At 41.1% G+C, this 13,299-nt stretch overlaps 1 long non-coding RNA gene across 1 annotated transcript; it reads left to right on the forward strand.

Annotated features, from left to right (window-relative positions):
• The first annotated feature begins 493 nt into the window (after positions 1–493).
• Positions 494–10,717, forward strand: LOC138787382 (uncharacterized). Its single transcript, XR_011362362.1, has 3 exons — positions 494–572; positions 10,288–10,449; positions 10,596–10,717. It is a non-coding gene; the product is annotated as an uncharacterized lncRNA (long non-coding RNA).
• The last annotated feature ends 2,582 nt before the right edge of the window (positions 10,718–13,299 follow it).

The raw sequence follows: 13,299 nt of genomic DNA on the forward strand, positions 1-13,299 counted from the left end.
TAAAAAAGGTGAAAAAGGAAAAACTGTGTGTGAACAACTAAAAAAATGACATCCGGTGTTTGTAAAAGACGTCCGAAAATAATTGACATGATCATTATTTTGAGGTCTGCGCAGACAATGTCCGTTATTTTTATACTTTCTCACAGTGATCGCACCTTTGGCCACGCCCTTTTGCTGATGCCAGTGTCTTTAAAGTGTCTAAAATACATGATATATGTAGAGCAAAGTGCCAGCTTTGGGACAGAATTGTGGCTCACACACACTTGTACATCTGGACTACTGAGCCAGAAGGCAGGGCAGGGTGATTTTAACAGTAAGTGCTTTTAAAGAGACTCTGTCAGAAGGTTTATGTTGTCCTATCCCAGCGTAGTCCTCTCAATTATGTGCATGAGCTCAGTAGTCCTCATTATTCATAAGAAGCAGAAAACTCCGCCCACCAGCTGCTGATTGGCAGTTATCTATCCATGCTGTGTATAGGCAGTCAACTGTCAATCAGCAGCTGGAGGGCGGGGGAGAGGTGTGGCAAAAATCCTATTCTCCTGCATATTAGGAGAACAGCTGAACAGAATAATGTAAGTAATACACCGATCTGTTCAGCATTTCTGTTACTAGTTTATGCTGCCCTCATTAAAGGTGGCATAAACCTAGGGTCTAAAATACATGATATATGTAGAGAAAAGTGCCAGCTATGGCATAGAATTCTGGCCTAGACACACTCGTACATCTGGGCCACTGAGCAAGGAAGCAGGGCAGGATAATTTTAACAGGAAATGGTATTTAAGGATGACCCTAGGTTTTAAAATACGTATCCCACTACAGAACAAATTTAATTTTTTAGCAAAAAAAAATATTTTCATCAGTACTGAAATGCATCATTATTTTTTTAATAACGCAAATTTACGATAGAATGTTCCTGCCTGGAAGCAGCCTGTAATATAATCTGTAACATATATACGTAACAAAATCAGTATAGCGCCTCAGACCTGCTATAATGTTGAATCTATCTGGACATTTTACAAAACATTCCATTATAGAGATAATACCCTGGAGTGCTCTCCGCCGCGCTTTAAGCTGAGGATTACTGCACTGCATCTGATGGACTTTTTGTAGTCCCTTTAAAAGCCAGTGAACCGTTTTTCTGCTTTATTTAAATAATGCCACTTAAAATGGATTTTTAGAGGTATAATAACTCCTTGAGAGTTAGTTATGCTAAGCAGTTTCTCTTGATAGAAATGCTGTACAACTCGTTGACTGTACAATCTCCGAGGCGGACATGGTAAATACTCATTGTCATGTGAACGGGCAGACTCTGTGAAATAATTCTGCTGCTGCAGGATCATGCAGAAAGCAATGCACATGCTACAGGCCACAAGGGGCTCAACCTTGACAGAAAATTACTTCAAGATGAATGAAAAGTGCTTGTTTCTCTTTATTAGTTTTTTAGAGAACAATGAAATAGTTGAATTGTTTACAGAAGGCCTGATTAAATGTGGTCAGGGAGGCTAAGTCCCTACTGCTCTCTGTTAGCCTCTCCCAGCCCCCACTGCCTACCACATGCATATTCTCACAGGCTATTATGGGGACACATCTGTGTGCGTGTGTGTGTGTGTGTGTGTGTGAGAAATGTGTTCAAAAGTGACATTTCACCGCCGCTTAGAAATAGGCTGATGCTTTCGTTTGTTAAACAGTGTTGTGTATACAGAGATAAATATATATATATATGTATAATATGTATATAAACAGTATATAAATACACAGTAAAAAAAAGAATAAACTCTAATCTGCTAATGAAAAGATTTCAGAAACTCAGCTATCATTTATTTTTATAAACACTGTTATTAATACTATTATTATTACTATAGAATGTGAACTTATTTTACATAATGATAGACTACAATTTTACTTTAATAGCCAGTCCCCAAAAAATCGCAACAGGCAATATAAAGGTATAGACTGGTTCATCTGGAGAAAGCTGAGTAGTTTTACGTTATTACATCTACCAAAACATTGTTCCTCCTTTGATGAAGTAGAAATTAGAGAACGCTAAAGGAAACAAGGATTTTTTTTTTCCAAAATGGGGGATTCCTCCCACTGTGGGGGACCTAGCACATCCATGCATTACATGGATAGTCATTTGTTTAAATGGCTGTAAGCAACCCACGGGAAGCTTGTGCTGAGGAGGCCCAATGAGATGACACCTATTCTGGCTGAAAGGCTGAAAACAGTGGTCCCGATGGTGGTAGTAATTCTCTCAAGCAACTCAGTGTAATATATCTGGGCTGATGTAAGGTGGTGTGTTTTTGAAGCTGAGGTGCAAATAATAGGCAGGAGAAGGGGCGGTCTTGGCATTTCTGGGGCCCCAAGTTATGTCCAGGCACGCCCTGATGCTGCCCCAAGTAGTATATACCCCTTGTGTGCTGCCCCAAGTAGTATATACCCCTTGTGTGCTGCCCCCAGTAGTATATACCCCTTGTGTGCTGCCCCCAGTAGCATATACCCCTTGTGTGCTGCCCCCAGTAGTATATACCCCTTGTGTGCTGCCCCCAGTAGTATACCCCTTGTGTACTGCCCCCAGTATTATATACCCCTTGTGTGTTGCCCCAATAGTATGTACCCCTGATGTGCTGCCCCCAGTAGTATATAGACCCCCTGTGTGCTCCCCCAGTATACTATATAGACCCTGTGTTCTGCCCCAGTTATATAAAGACCCACTGTGTGCTGCCCCCAGTTATATATAGAACCCCTGTTTGCTGACCCAGTTGTATATAGACCCCCTGTGTGTTCCCCCAGTATACTATATAGACCCCCTGTGCTGTCCTCAGTCGTATATACCCCTTGTGTGCTGTCCCCAGTCGTATATACCCCCTGTGTGCTGGCCCCAGTTGTATATAGACCCACTGTGTGCTGTCCCCAGTTATATATAGACCCACTGTGTGCTGCTCCCAGTTGTATATAGACCCCTGTGTGCTCCTCCACTTGTATATAGACCACCTATGTGCTCCCCGACTTGGATATAGACCTCCTGTGTGCTCCCCCCAGTAGTATATAGACCCCCTGTGTGCTCCTCCAGTACTTTATAGACCTCCTGTGTGCTCCCCCAGTAGTATATAGACCCCCTGTGTGCTCCTCCAGTAGTTTATAGACCACCTGTGTGCTCCCCCTCCCATATAGTAAATAACACAAAAAACAAACACTTACACTCACCTGGGTCCAGGGTTCTCCTCAGCCCTTCATTCTTGTGGCCACAGGCAGTGTCTTGCCTGTTGTAAAAAGAGGCCAATCTCGCTTTGTGGTCCCGGTGCTCCAGTGACGTCACTCGTGTGCCAGCGCCACAAGGAGAAAGCGGCGTCTTGTGACCGCATGCAAGACACTGCCTGCAGCCACAAGAGAGACTGACAGGGAGGAAGTCAATGGCTGATGCCGCATGTAACTGTGAGCTTGTTACAAGCAATCATAGTTATAGTTTAGAGCGCAGCAGCAAGCTGGCGAGCAGGCGGGTGAGCGGGGCAGTGGCCCTGTCCATCGATTTTGGACACAAGAGCGTGGGGGGCTTGGTGCTGAAGACCGCTACTGGGCAGGAGATTTGCGTAACTTGAAGCTAATAACTTACAATTGTCTTTACTTGGCTGAAAAATAGTGGTTCAGTTCCATGAAGAAGTCTTCTCAAAGCTTCAGGTCAGGTTCCTCAGATGCAGGCAGAAGACTGGTCAGCAGGGAACTTCACTCCAGTCAGATTAATTTCAGTGTGCACTATTGAAATTCCCAACTGAGGGAAGCAGATCCTTCAGAAATAGGCAGCAGCTTAAGCTATCAGATTGAGAGGCCAGACTGGAGGTTTGAGAAGCCTGGTCAAGGGCTCGAATTTCCTTCTTGCCCACCATTGTCCTTGTAGACATCTCTTGCCTGTCACACCTCTGCCCCTCAACCTATACTCAGCTAACTACTCTATTATGAAGAGAGTCCAGGACTAGCATTAAGCGGTAAAATTCTAAAGTTATACAATTTTAGAGATGGGAATTTTTTTTCCAGCCATAGCAAAGCCTATATAAAACTTTTTGAAAGGTAATCGTATAACATGTCAACATTTGAATCAATACAATATCATCACAACATATCAAGGCATACAATATCCCATACATTCAACGGTGGCCTTGAAGAAGACTATAGTAACAAAAGTGGTACATGGAAGAACAGCCAAATAGGATTCAGCTTTCAGGTGTCAATCAGGCGGGGAGTGGGAAACACCTCTTCAGCTTTTTGTACAATAAAATATATATTTTTATATCCTGGAAGCACAGCTGAATATATGAAAGGTATCATGCGTCTACTTGACCTAACAGTGTCAGCATTTTGGAACGTGAATAACAGCTGACAGATTCCCTTTTAAGGATCCCAGCTAACATTTTAATACCAGATACCACATGACCCCTTTAAAGGGCACATGGAGCCCATGCCTTGATGGGTCAAAGCTGTTTTGGCAAGAGAAGGACCGGCATATTATCAGTCACGTTAGTCGGTTCTGTATTTTTTTTTATTGTTCTAATCATTTAAGTACATGTATCTATTCCTCTCAATTTTTTTGTTCAATAAAAGGAAACAAAGCTGCAGAGAGGTATGTAAACTTTTCCATGCTGCTATTTTCCAGCGGCATGAAAGTTATCTGACCAAATTTGAAAATAATTTATAAAAATAGGTTAACCCTTGTGTACCTTTCTAGTGGCATGCCCAAGGCAGCCTTTTTTAGTGTGCCTCCATTATTTTTAATGAGGCAGTAAGAGCTGTCTTATGTGGAACAACCATTCAAAAGGTCACAGCACTGTTGCATGACTATTAGTAATATGTCTTACAAGAAGAGGTGTGCTCATGTGTACATGAAATGGGCTTGTGCTCGCTGACTTTTAAATAGATAATATAATTGTGTGCATGTACTTGGAGAAAATGCAACTTACCAGAAAATGCTGGTTTTAGCCTCAGAAAATGCCTTTCAAATTCTAATTAGATTTTTTTTTTATCTTCTCTCCAAGTGATTATTTATGTCTAGTAAAAAAGTAAAATATTTTAGCATGCTGTCAGTCACTTTACCGTCAATTGGAATATTAATCACTTAAATACATTTTCTCAGTAATGTTACTGGTTAAGTGTGGTTAAAGGGAATCTAACAGCAGGCTAAAAGACTCTAGACTGCAGTTATGTTCCCATAGCACCAGGATGTTGTTTGGTGCACTGATGGCAGGACTATAGCCTTCAATGCACCGATGCACCCTGCTCACTTAACCCCTTCACGACCCAGGATGTAACTGTACGTCCTGGGGAGGGTAGGGGAGTTCAGAGGCAAGTTCAGTGGGTTAAAAGTCGGCATGTTTTTGTAGCGCTGGATAACCCCTTTAAAAACACATTACATCATCATGGATTAAAATCCTTCATGGAACACAAGGTCTTTCTACTTTTGCCAGCACATGGTATTGATGTGATTAGTCACATGACTATGAGGAATGTACATTCCCAGTGTGTTTCTGTATCTTTCTGTGTGTGTCTGTATGTATGCAGCAGAGCTGTGTATTGTATGGCGATGTAGCAGAGCTGTGTGAGTGTCTATGTAGCAGAGCTGTTTGTGTATGGTATTGATGGAGTAGCACTGCGTGTGTCTGTGGGTGTATTTATGTAGCAGATCTGTGAAGCGTGGAGTTGAAAACATAACACTTTGGGGGGTTTTGTGCAAAGGGGAGAGGACTACTGCACCATATTTAAGGCAGGATGGATGGGGCCATATACCACAAGATTTTGGTCATGACTGGGTCTTCCAGCATGACAATGACCCAAAACACCCAGCCAGGACAACTAAGAAGCAGCTTGGTAAGAAGCATTTCAAGGTTCTGGAGAGGCCTAGACAGTGTCCAGGCCTTAACCCAATAGAAAATCTTTGGAGGGAGATGGAACTTAATGGTGCCAAGCAACAACTTCAAAACTTATAAAATGTGGAGAAAATCTGGAAGAGTAGGACAAAATTAAATTTGGTCAATGTCTGAACTCTGCAAACACATGTTTTTGTTAGAGATGAGGCAAGTAGCTTCATATGAAGGCTGTCTATAGCTGTACGTATGTTTTGCAGGTCATCCTCAGGCTGTATACCTTGTCAAACAACTACAGTTCCCAAAGCTTTGGCTGTTCAGGCATGATGGGAATTGTAGGTTTGCAACAGCTGGAAGGCTGCCAGTTTGTTACCTTCTGCCTTAAAGGGGTTATGCAGCGTTAGAAAAAGATGGCTACTTTCTTCCAGAGACAATACCGCTCTTGTCTCCAGTTCAGGTGTGGTTTTCAATTAAGCTCCATTCATGTCAATGAAACTGAGTTGCAAAACCTGCACCCAAAATGGAGATAAGAATGTTGCTTCTAAAGCTGGATAACCCCTTTAAGTACTTTTTTTCTTGCCCATAATCTGACCTTTGCCATTTTTCTGGGATGCCAGAACAAGCCGTGAATTTTTTTAGTATTGTCTCAATAAAGTTGTTTTTAAAGTTTTAGTTAAAAAATTACTGGAATTTGTACATTATAGAGATAAATCCAATGAGTCCCAGAACACCGTTTCAGGCTATGTTCACACTACGTAACTTTCCGGCCGTAGCACGCTCCGTGAATAAGCGGCGGGAGATTTACGTAGTTTGCGTACAATGGAAAGTATACGATCTACGGCTGCACAGTTCACACTACGTACGAACTTACGCCCGGATCGTATGCGGTGCCGTAAAAAATGAACCAGACCATTGTTTCGGGACGGAAATGCTGTAACTTACGCCTGTAGCGTAACATGCGGTCCCGTACAGAGTGGTGATTTCTTCTTTTTTCCACTTTGTTTTGCCGATCCAAAAGGTTCTGTGGGGTGTCAGGGGCTAGCCGAAGAAATCCCAGTAAAATACCACTGTCAGATCGCTACGTACGCAGTTCGGGAAGCGTACGTAGCTTACGGGCGTAAGTTCGCTGACCGTACGTAGCCGGCCGCAACTTGCGTAAATTCCGGCCTGAGTTTTATACGTATATGTCCAGCTGCGAAAAATATGCGGCCGGACATATACGTAGCGTGAACATAGCCTCAGGCTATGTTCACACTATGTATATTTCCGGCCGTAGTTTTTACGCGGCCTGAAATGTGCAGCTGAAACTACGGCCGTGGGAAAAAATAGACATGTAGCTGAAAACATACAGTCATTTACTTGGAAATCTGGTTCAACTAAAAATAACAAATAAAATCTTTAGAAAGTGATGTAAACACCTCTGGATGCATCTGGGAAAGCAGGGAAACCGTTTACAGGAATCGCTATTACCGGGGTTTGCGATCCTCTGCAGTAATGCCGATGCCTCTCATGGTTAATATATTTAGTTAATAAAACACATTTTTGTTGTAATAAAGTCCCTTTCGTTGTTCAATAATTAAATTTAAACAAATCCATCATTGTGCAATTAAATATACTGTTAAAATAAATATATATATATATATATATATATATATATATATATAAATGTATATTTATATATTTATTTTTTGACAGTATATTTAATTGCACAATGATGGATTTGTTTAAATTAAATTATTGAACAACGAAACTGATTTTATTACAACAAAAATGTGTTTTATTAATTAAATATTAATTAGTACAGGAAGCTCCATTAAGCCGTTAATTCATATTGCCGGTAAATAGAGCATTCTGTACAAATTAACACTTTACTTTAATTAAAACATCAAATGTTTCTTCTAATTATGTTATCACAATAGCATTATCAGAAGAAACATTTTGAATTATATGTGCGCTCAGCTGATTGGCTGATCGGCTCAGCGCACATATAATGAGCCGGTCCGCAGCACAGTGACTTCATTGTGCTGCGGACCAGCGAAGAGGACACATCGGGACATCAGAGGGTGAGTATAAAGATCTCCCCACCCCTTCCCCAGCACTGCACTCATCCCAGTAAGGAAGGGGATGAGTGGTTTTTAACCCGGCTGGTTATAAAAATAGGGGGGACCCTATGCATTTTTTTTAAATAAATAAATAATTTTAAAAAAACGCATAGGGTCCCCCCTATTTTTATAACCAGCCGGGTTAAAAACCAAGCAACAGCAGCCTAGTAACACCAGGGTGGGAAGAGCCATTGGTTTGGGCCCTCCCCAGCCAAAATCTTACCAGCCTGCTGCCGCCCCAGTCCAGGAGCGCCAATTTTGACGCTCCGGGACCACTGGCACCTGGCTCTTCCCAGTACCCCTGGTGGCATTGGGTACTGGGGTAATAATGGGGGGTTAGTGTTAGCCATTTTATACCGGCTAACACTAGGCCCCGACTTAGTAATGGATTCCGTCTATTAGACGGCTTCCACTACTAAGTCTATAAAGTAAAGAAATAAAGACAAGACACAAGTGAAAAAAAAAAATTTATTCAAATAAAGACACCCCCACACCCCTCATTGACCATTTTATTTAAAAAAAAACACCAAACAACGACGCGTCATCGTCGTAGTCCATCGAATCTGACGTAATCCACAGGATACCGATATGTGAAAAACAAAAAGGGAGAAACACACAAAAAACACACAAACAGGAGCACAACACCCATCATTGTGAGCGGTGTTGTGCACCTTACAGTATGCAGCATCTTTACAGATCGCTGCTTACAGTCTGGCCCCCAAGGGGTTAAGGGAGGATGTATTGCATCCCCCTTAACCCCCTGGGGGCCAGACTGATGTCAGACTGCACCAATCCCAGCAAGGAAGGGGTTAAGTGACCCCCCTTCCTTACTGGGATGGGTGCAGTGCTGGGGAGGGGATGGGTAGAGCTTTATACTCACCATCCGATGTCCCGATGTGTCCTCTTCGCTGGTCCGCAGCACAATGAAGTCACTGTGCTGCGGACCGCCTCTTTATATGTGCGCTCAGCCGATCAGCCAATCAGCTGAGCGCACATATAATTCAAAATGTTTCTTCTAATAATGCTATTGTGATAACATAATTAGAAGAAACATTTGATGTTTTAATTAAAGTAAAGTGTTGATTAGTACAGAAAGCTCTATTTACCGGGAATATGAATTAACGACTTAATGGAGCTTCGTGTACTAATTAATATTTAATTAATAAAACACATTTTTGTTGTAATAAAATCAGTTTCGTTGTTCAATAATTTAATTTAAATGAATCCATCATTGTGCAATTAAATATACTGTCAAAAAATAAATATATATATAAATATACATTTATTTATATATATATTTATTTTAACAGTATATTTAATTGCACAATGATGGATTCGTTAGAATTAAATTATTGAACAACAAAAGGAACTTTATTACAAAGAAAATGTGTTTTATTAATTTAATATATTAACTATTAGAGGCATCAGCATTCGGCATTATTGCCGGCTATTTCTTAAGTACTCCGTACGGACCGCCCGTCAATCCACGGCCGTGAATTTGCACAGTTCCGGCCGCAAACAGTGGTCTTGTTCATTTTTTAGGGGTCCGTTTACGATCTGGCCGTAGGCTCATACATAGTGTGCACTGTGCAGCCGTATATCGTATACTTTCCAGCGTACGCATCAACCTCAAAACTACGGGCGAATATTCGCGGCTCGCACTACGGCCGTACATATACGTAGTGTGAACATAGCCTCAAAGTGTAAAACTCTGTATAAAAAAAGAACTAAAATTTCCATGTGATCACTTGTTGGTGTTTTAGTGATGGGTCGGATTGCACCACCCAAAAAAAAAAAGAAAAGTAAATCTTGACGTAACCTCAGTCTTTTTGTGATTGGGCCCTAGTTACATTACAGTAACCAATGTCGTGCCCTATCCCCCTCCCCAAAGTGCTTTCTCTCTGTAAACATAAAATAATTGTTTGCCATTTTAAGCAAGTAGGCTTTTAACCCCTTCTCGACTCCCAAATTCTTATTTTTCACTTAAATTGTTTCTTTTCAAATGTAAGTGAAAAACTTGCTGATTCCATTCATATACATTAGAAAGTGACAGAAACATCTGCAACAGGACAGGAACTTATATAAAAAGTATTATCACTAAAAAGATATTGAAGATATTGCCATGAATTCCTGAGCAGAGAACAATATTGAAGAACTTCATAGGGAATCATGATTATTCGTTTTGTTTCTGTCTTTGCCTTGTTCTAGTAAAAAAAAAAAATCAAGCATTTCAACCCCAGACAGTTTACTTTAAAGGCTTGTCTATCATATTATTTAGCATTTTCATTGTTTCCTCATCCATGACCACTAAAATATTCCGTATCCCTTGTTTTCAGGTTTCGGCCACATTGTCAGACACCTGGAGAATTGATCAGAATCTGTTCTCTAATACAGTCAACCCATTAGACATGTAAAATTCTCAGCTTTATAGGTCACCTTTCTAGGGGAATAAAGGAGAAAGGAATATTCAGACAGCATGAACGTCCTCTGGTTAATCGGTAATTGCATGTTGCATACAGTTTTTTTGTGATCAGAAGAAAATCTCTCAACTATATACTATTGTTGGTCCAATAAAAGCTGAACTCCCTATTTTACTTTGCTTTACTCCTCTAAGTAATTTAACTTGATCTTTTTAAAATTACAGGTCTTTCAAGAACTGCCAACAACCCTTCCATTAATGGGAGGAAAAGGATTACAGTGCTCTCGTAGGTCAGGGAAGAACGCCATCATATTCAGCAGAGGATTATATTAACACATAACTGTAGATTAAAAGTAAGTCTTTTTAACATGTTAACTATTTATATTTGACTTCAGCAACAGCATCTGATCCCACATTAGGTTGGGAACAGTCACATACTGAAAGGAGTTAGTACTGGGTGCGATCAAAACCAATTGAAAGGTTAAGGCCGAGCTAGCAGTATATCCGTAAGATAAAGCCACAGCAACAAACCTGTACCAAACCATGCATTTATTGGTGTGTTGCGGGGATATTGATATTGTCAATTTTTATTTTTTTTTTAATATTTATGTAATAAATCAACTGGTATCAGGAAGTTATATAGATTTGTAATATACCCCTTTAATTTTGTAGTTGTGAATTTTGCTGCAGATCTGCAGAGTTTCCAAAGCAAAGTCCACAACTGCAGGTTTAAGCTATGTTTACACACTTTTTACTGCATTTTACTGCTTTTTCCCATTTTACTGCACTGCCGAGATGGTAAATGATGACCGTCCAATAAAAACGGACAACATTTTAGCAGTGTGTGAACATAGCCTCATTGTGTATTCTGTAGCATAAATTTACATTGACATTTCCAAGTTTTTTTTCTGCATCTACTATACTGCTATTATATTACACTGTGTGTTTCCCATATTTGAACCCTCTGCTGAAAAGATGTAGTTTATTCACCCAATGTGAACTTACACTTAAAGGGGTTGTCCAGCTAAGAGCGAAAAAATAAAATGCTAGCTGGTCTTACTCACCAAGTCCCTTTGAGTACTTTGAGCCATCTCCTGTCTTTCTAGCTGTTGCCGTTCCTGAGTTACAAGTTTTTCCAATCTATAATCATGCATCTCCCTAATTGGGGAGCTTTGTGTACTCGCCCCCTTAGCTTTCTTTCCTGCCCACTGCTGTCATTACTATTGCACAGTAACCACAGGTTCCCTAATATTACATTACATCACAATAGTATGTATTCCATACTAGCTGATGATGTAGCAGAGCTGAAACGCGCATGATGCAGCTATGTGCTGCATAATGGGCATCTGTTTACTGGGGGTGGGGGATGTAGAGTAGGTTTAGATCTCTGCTTACTGATGGTGAATGAAAACATTCTAGTTCCATGCAGACTCTGAGATCATCCATAACACTTACAATATACAGAGCTCTGGCACAAAGACATATGCCTGCATGCACTGACAGCAAGCAAAGATAGAACTATAACTTTTCATATTACAGAAACCTAGGCTCAGGGACACATGTAAGTATATGGAAGCAGCCCAGGTGCATAAAGATGATGCAGATGATGTCTCCTGGGGTCGGGTCACCAAGTAAATAAACAGCTAACCTCGCCCCCAGAGAGGAGATCACATATCCTGTGACTACTTGTGACTACAAAGGGAGGGGGAGAGGGAATTGAGCATGGTCAGAGTGGGCCCAGAGTAGAGGATTTTACACTTCCAGAGTGGATAAGAATATTGTTTTTGTTACCCGGATAACCCCTTTAAAGGGGTTTTCTAGGCAAAATGTATTATTAACCTGTCCTCAAGGTTATAAATAGCAGATGGGTGGGGTGCCAATACTCTTTACAGCTCTTTACACTATGCAGTGGCTAAGCTGGGTTACTGCAGTTCAGCCCTCATTCACATGAGTGGTAGCTGTGGTGCAGTAACCCAGCTTGGCTACTAAACAGCTACATCGCTGTCTGCTTCCTGCTGTTTTTCACTGTGTACAGCTATAGCCCAGCTCTGGCAAACAGCTGATTGGAGGGGTTCCAGATGTTGGCACCCCACGCATCTGATATTGATGAACTAAGTTGAGGATATGCAAATAGGGAAAACAGATTCTAGCACAATCCACCAAAGACATAACAGTCTAAAGTGTTTCAGAACGCTACCCTGTTTGTATTTATGAAGAATTCAAAAGGGAATTAATCAGCCCAATTGGGCTGCCTGCGAGCTCGGTGGACCTCTCTGCCTGTCAGTCATCCCCACGCTGACAGGCAGAGAACAGTAACTAGTGGCGGGCGGGGAGCCGCCCAGATGACTACCTCCCCACCTCTGCCCCGCCGCACCCGGGTAATTAAACTTGTTTTACTCCAGTATAAATGTCCTGCAGCAGCCGCTGCTGTGGCTGCTGCAGGAGCTTTATACAGCACCCCAAGGAACCATATCAGCCCAATTGGGCTCATTGGTTCCCTTTAAGCACATTATACAAGAATCTTAGAAAACACACAATAGTTGTTTCAATGTAAAGGGACACAAGTGGCTAGCTGGCTAGATATCTACAGGGCAAACTAACCCTTTTATAAACCCATCTTTCATATAATGATATAAAAGATCATCTGCGCCTTTGTTATTGCTTCAGTATATCTACGTAAAAAATTAAGCGACTTTCTCAACGGTGTTGACTACAACTATCTTTCTGTTTTGTGCCTATAGTTCCCTTGCAGACCTATGTGCCTCTATAGTTTGACTATGTTTACAAACTAAGAAAAATTTATTATTGTGCATGCACCACATTTTAATGTTATTGTACACTACATTGTGCACCACATTTTAATATCATTGTACACTTTAGTCATGTTCATGTTCCATGCTTTCACCCCCAGAAGAAGGGGACAGGCATA

Source organism: Dendropsophus ebraccatus, chromosome 3 (assembly GCF_027789765.1).
Source record: "Dendropsophus ebraccatus isolate aDenEbr1 chromosome 3, aDenEbr1.pat, whole genome shotgun sequence".
Lineage (NCBI taxonomy): Eukaryota > Metazoa > Chordata > Amphibia > Anura > Hylidae > Dendropsophus > Dendropsophus ebraccatus.